Source organism: Schistocerca nitens, chromosome 9, assembly GCF_023898315.1.
Source record: "Schistocerca nitens isolate TAMUIC-IGC-003100 chromosome 9, iqSchNite1.1, whole genome shotgun sequence".
Classification (NCBI taxonomy): Eukaryota; Metazoa; Arthropoda; class Insecta; order Orthoptera; family Acrididae; genus Schistocerca; species Schistocerca nitens.
This window is the reverse complement of record NC_064622.1, coordinates 307,786,670-307,792,669: the sequence shown is the minus strand read 5'-3', so window position 1 is coordinate 307,792,669 and position 6,000 is coordinate 307,786,670.

Sequence of the window (6,000 nt, the reverse complement as noted above, 5' to 3'; positions counted from 1 at the left end):
GCCAGGCAGGCTCATTGTTAAGTAGACTTCAGATGTAACGTGAACCACTTGCTCTAATGCCATCCAGGACACCCGAGCTATGGCAGTAGCGTTGGTCGTTGATCGAACGGTCGTGCTGGTGTATGGAGACAGGTGGGTGGCGAAGTGCTACGCCAATTAATTATGGAGGGTGTGGAATTAAGGCAACAAGACCTTGCCTTGGTCCACGTCACTATACTGCAAATCTGATACTAAACGCGGCCAAGGAATAGAAGGAAGTACAGCAAGTTGGTCAGCTTCATGAGAGAAGAGCAGTATGATTTCAGAAGAGAGGTAGGAATGAGAAATGCTATAGAAATACTACAAGGAGACGTATATGGTACAAGGAAAAGAATAGGAAAATTTTTGCTATCGTTATTGACCTGATTTTTTTTTATTAAGACGAGCGGAGATAACCTCATATTTACCCTAAGGAAACAAAGAATCTGCTGGAGCACAAGAGAACTGATTAATTAAACAAAGTGTCAGATTCAGATACGTTGGATAACTAATGGAACGAACACGGATGGATGTGAGGGCAAGACGTTGCCTTGGACTACGCTGTTTAACATGCACCAGAAAGACGTCATAGGAGAATGCAAGGATGGAATTAGTCGTGTGTATTAGAAGGTAAAAAGGTGGAGTGTATACTCTTTGGTAACCACATGTTGGTATTCGTGGAAAACAAGCAAGTGCTTAATTTAGTGTTCGAAGACCTAAATAGTGAGTGTAATAGTAAGAATTCGGGATAAAAATACAATGAGGTGACAAAACTCATGGTATAGCGATATAAGCATATACAGATGGTGATAGTATAGTGTACACAGGCTGTAAAAGGGCATTGCATTGGGAGAGCAGTCATTTGTATTCAGATGATTCATGTGAAAAGGTTTCCGACATAGTTATGGCAACACGAGGGGAATTACCAGACTTTGAAGGCGGTACCGTAGTAGGAGCTAAAAGCATGGGACATCCCACATTGGAAATCGTTAGGGAATTAATATTCCGAGGTAAAAATTGTCAAGAGTGTGCCGAGAATACCAAATTTCACGCACTGCCTCTCACTGCGGGTAGCTCACTGGCCGACGACCTTCACGTAACGACCGTGAGCAGCGGCGTTTGCGTGGAGTTGTCAGTGCTAACAGCCAAGCAACGCTGCGTAAAATAACCGCAGAAATCAATGCTGCGGTCGTACCCGTTAGTACAGTGGAGCAAAATTTTAATGGGCTATGGCAGCAGACGACCGACGCGATTGCATTTCCTAATATCATGACGTCACCTCTCCTGGACTTCTGAGCATATAGGTTGGGCCACAGTCGACTGTAAAACCGTGTCCTGCTAAATGAGTCCTGATTTCAGTTGCCTGAAGCTGGTGGTGGAGTTCGAGTGTGGCGCAGATAGTTGTCTACAAGGCACAGTGCAAGACGGTGGTAGATCCATAATGTTGCGGACTGCGTTTACATTCAATGGAGTCGGTTCTCTGGTCTAATTGAATCGATAATTGATTGGAAATGGTTATGCTCGGCTACTTGGAGACATTTACAGCCATTATTGGATTTCAAGTTAGCAAAAAACGTTGTCATGTTACCGGTCCACAAATGTTCGCGATGGGTTCGAAGAACATCCTGGGCAATTCGAGCGAATGATTTGGCCACCCAGATCGCTCGACATGAATCCCATAGATCGAGAGGAGAGTTCGTGCACAAAGTCCTGCGCTGACAACACTTCGGCAATTATGGACGCCATAGAGACACCATGGCTTAGTATTTCTGCAGGGAACTTCCAACAACTTGTTGAGTCCATGCCATGTCGAGTGCTGCACTAGGCCGGCCAAAAGAAGGTCCGACACGATATTAAAACATATTCCATGACTTTTGTCACCTCGGCGTAAATAAGAAACGGAGAAAAACGCATCATGCCGTCAAAAGGAGGGAACCCCAAAATTACGATAGGACAAATAAAGCAGGTTACAAAATTGAGCACAACGAAGAACAAAAAGACGATACAGAAATAAGACCTATAACAGCGACAACGAAAGCGTTTAACAAAAAAAGAATACTGCTATGCGGACCACCAAATAAAAAGCCGAGGAAAATATTGGATAAATGCTGTGTATGTTCAGTAGTTTTGTACGGCTCAGAGACCTTTAAATTGGAAAATGATGATGAAAGAAAGATGCAGGCACTGGAAATGAAGTGGGCCAAACTAGATGATGATGATGTTTGGTTTGTGGGGCACTCAACTGCGTGGTTATCAGCACCGGTACAAATTCCCAACTTTTGCTCAGTCCAATCTCGCCACTTTAATGAATGATGATGACATGATGAGGACAACACAAACATCCAGTCATCTCGAGGCAGGTGAAAATTCCTGACTCCTCCGGGAATCGAAAACGGGACCCCGTGCTCGGGAAGCGAGACCGCGACGGTGAGACCACGAGCTGCGGAACTAGAGGGTGTAAATTAGGAAGACAGGGTGAATAACGAGGAATGTTAAGAAGAGTTGAAGAGAAAGGACAATCTCTTAGACAGCAGAAGGAAAAGAAAGAAAAAACTATCTAGGCCACGTACTGAGACACCTATGCTGATTCCAGCAAGACGTTGAAGGAATGGTTCAAATGGCTCTGAGCACTATGGGACTTAACATCTATGGTCATCAGTCCCCTAGAACTTAGAACTACTTAAACCTAACTAACCTAAGGACATCACACAACACCCAGCCATCACGAGGCAGAGAAAATCCCTGACCCCGCCGGGAATCGAACCCGGGAACCCGGGCGTGGGAAGCGAGAACGCTACCGCACGACCACGAGCTGCGGGCGTTGAAGGAATGCTGAAGGGAAATAGAAGGAGAGGAAGAGGAAGAGGAAGAAGAAGATACAGACTAAGGGACAGCATCAGGCAGTAAAACGACAAGTAAGTAGAAATAAAGGGGAAAGCACAAGGGACAGAGAGGCGGATAAGTACGAAGCTTGGACCTGCCGCAAAGCTGAGCAACTACCGATGACTACTGTCCCTTTTGCAAACGCTTCGTATTGAGAACCATTGCCGGTAAGCCTCCGTATGATCTCGAGTTTCTCTGCTTTCTCAATCACGATCTTTTCGGAAAATGTACGTTGAACACGAAATTTATATATTCTAAATCTCTGACAAGATTTCCCTATAAATCTTTATTCATGCAATTAAGAAGACTACTTCTCTAGGAATGCGTTGAAGACCATTTAGTATGACGAGAAACATGCACAACGCCCAGAGTTAATTGTCCATCCTAGAAGGAAGTTAACTCCTCATGAACATGGTTACTAACGAATATCGTTCACTCGTTTCGCTCTGTGTGGTTGTTCGTAGAAGTAGCCAATGTCTTGCGTATATCATACATCCAATTTTCTATGAACACTTTTGCCGGTCGCTACAACGAAGATCGTAGATTTATGGAATGAATTCATTTCCCATTCTTAAATAGTTCTTATCAGGTCGCTCTCTTGTCTTTCTTTCTGCTTGGTACAAATTTTCCTACTTATTTTAAACTAGCTTCCCAATTAGCTACAGACTTGAAATTTTAAACGTAGCTCAGAACAGGATGACAGTGCAGTAGTAACTCGCTTCCTTGTCAGTCTGTCCGATAACAGTGGGCTGAAAGGTGAGGAAGAATGCTGATGCCTGACATCTCACCTGCACTGCAGGAGCGGCACTGTTGTGGGGGTAGCAACGGAATGCATTCGAGGTGATATGGAAGTAGATGGACCCGGCTGATCAGAGGAAGAGGGGCAGAGAGGAGGAGATGTGAGCATTATATGTGATATACTCACTCATGGGCAAAGGCGTGTATATATAGGTAATTAGTGAAATAAAAAAAATAATATCATTAAAATATTTAAAATCCATTGAAAAATTTATGATACAGAAGACTAAAAAGAACAAAAAATATTTTAATTACTTAATTTTTAAATACTCACAATTTTAAAGAGCAAAAATGTATAAAATTACGTTTCTTAACGCCATAGAGATTCTTAACCTCACATACTGGGCGACAGTTATTGAACTATATGAAAATAAAAGTAATATAGCTACAAACCATGGCGTACACATACTTTATTCAACATATAAACGTCACCACAGATATTCGGATTCAGGCTATGACATGTTCGATATGCCTGCCATCATTGGCGATGATGTGACGCAGACGAATGGTGTCGGAACATCGATGTTGTCGATGACCTCCTGAACGGCTGTTTTCAGCTCAGCAATAGTTTTGGGGCTATTGTTGTGCGCCTTGTCTTTAATATACCCGCACAAAAACCGCCGGGCCACATCGGCCGGCCTTCCAAAAGTGTTCCTCCAGGACATCAGATACTCTCCCGCTTCGATGGTGTCGAGACCAGTCCTGTGTGAACCACATCAGGGTCACTTTGGATAATGGGGATGAAATCGTCTTCCAAAGCTATCACGTACCGTTCGGTAGTCACCGTGCCATCAAGGACTATCGCACCGATGATTCCGTGACTGGACATTGCACACCATACAGTCACCCGTTAAGGGTGATGAGACTTCTCGATCGCGAAATGCGGGTTCTCAGTCCTCCAAATGCGCCGTTTTTGCTTACTGACTAACCTATCCAAATGAAATTGGACTTCGTCGCTTAATCAAATGCGCATGCGCACACTAATTCCTATCATCACCATGCTCCGCGGCCGAGCGTTCAGTTTGAACGCCCTAACGTTAACCGTTCAGATGTTTCATATAATTCAATAATTGTCACTTTATATATATGACAATAATTTTAAGATGAATAATATAAAACGTGGGTTGCAGGCAACAGATAATAGTTAGGAGATGCACTGTTCATGCAACAAAACTGTGTATCGCATGAGACCCTAGTTCTTCGCTCGTTATAAATTTTACAGATATTCTCATAACTATTAGAAATTTACAAGCAAAAATTTAAGGACTATCTGTATCGAGTTAACAACCTATATAGGAATCGGAGAAACATTTTATAATTTTCTAATCCAATTTAAAAACATGTTACATTATTTATTTATTTACTTGAATAATTTTTGTTTTCCAACTAAATAATACTTCTATCTTCGATTAATCTATGTACTTTAGACAGGTAAAATTGTTAGAAAGGCTGATCAGTAATACACTAAATCACCTGTAATAAAACAGATGAAAAATAAATGTGTATTCCTTTGCGGAAATAACACCATGGAGAAGGAAACATTAAACAAACTGCATATAAAAGTTTAGATAGATGGCGATTAACAAAAAATGGTTCAAATGGCTCTGAGCACTATGGGACTTAACTTCTAAGGTCATCAGTCCCGTAGAACTTAGAAGTACTTAAACCTAACTAACCTAAAGCCATCACACACACACCCATGCCCGAGGCAGGATCGAACCTGCGACCGTAGCGGTCGCGCGGTTCCAGACTGTAGCGCCTATAACCGCTTGGCCACACCGGCCGGCTGGACGGTGTATATTTATGAGTAAAGCAAAGGACGTGGATTTGTTACGTTTCGCTCATGACTGGTAAGGAAAGTTGATGTTCAGTTATTTGCTGAAGTTACATTATTTATATTTGCGGCCCGTTCCCCTGTCTGTGACCGCAGTCGTCTGTGACCTAAGGGAGGGAAGCCGTAAAAAAGACTTGCGTGTGAACAGTGTAAACCGTTTTCTGTCTGTGATCGTGTTACAACTGTTTGTGTGTCGTATTTTCTGAGGCGGAAAGTTGGGACCAGCCCCGAGTTTATCTAAAAGAGCGTGTGAAACCACCTGAAAACCTCAATCAAAGTGGCCGGTGAACCATATGTGATCGTTAATCCGCTTTGGGGATATGTTTGCATGATTAGTGTTAACATTAATTAAGGCATTTTTTAGTCCTCCTCATGCAACTACACATAAAAATCTAGTTCTTTTAGGCTATCATTTTTTACATAAAAATGTCGTAGAAGGATTTGTTCAGGAGAAATGATTTTAAGTT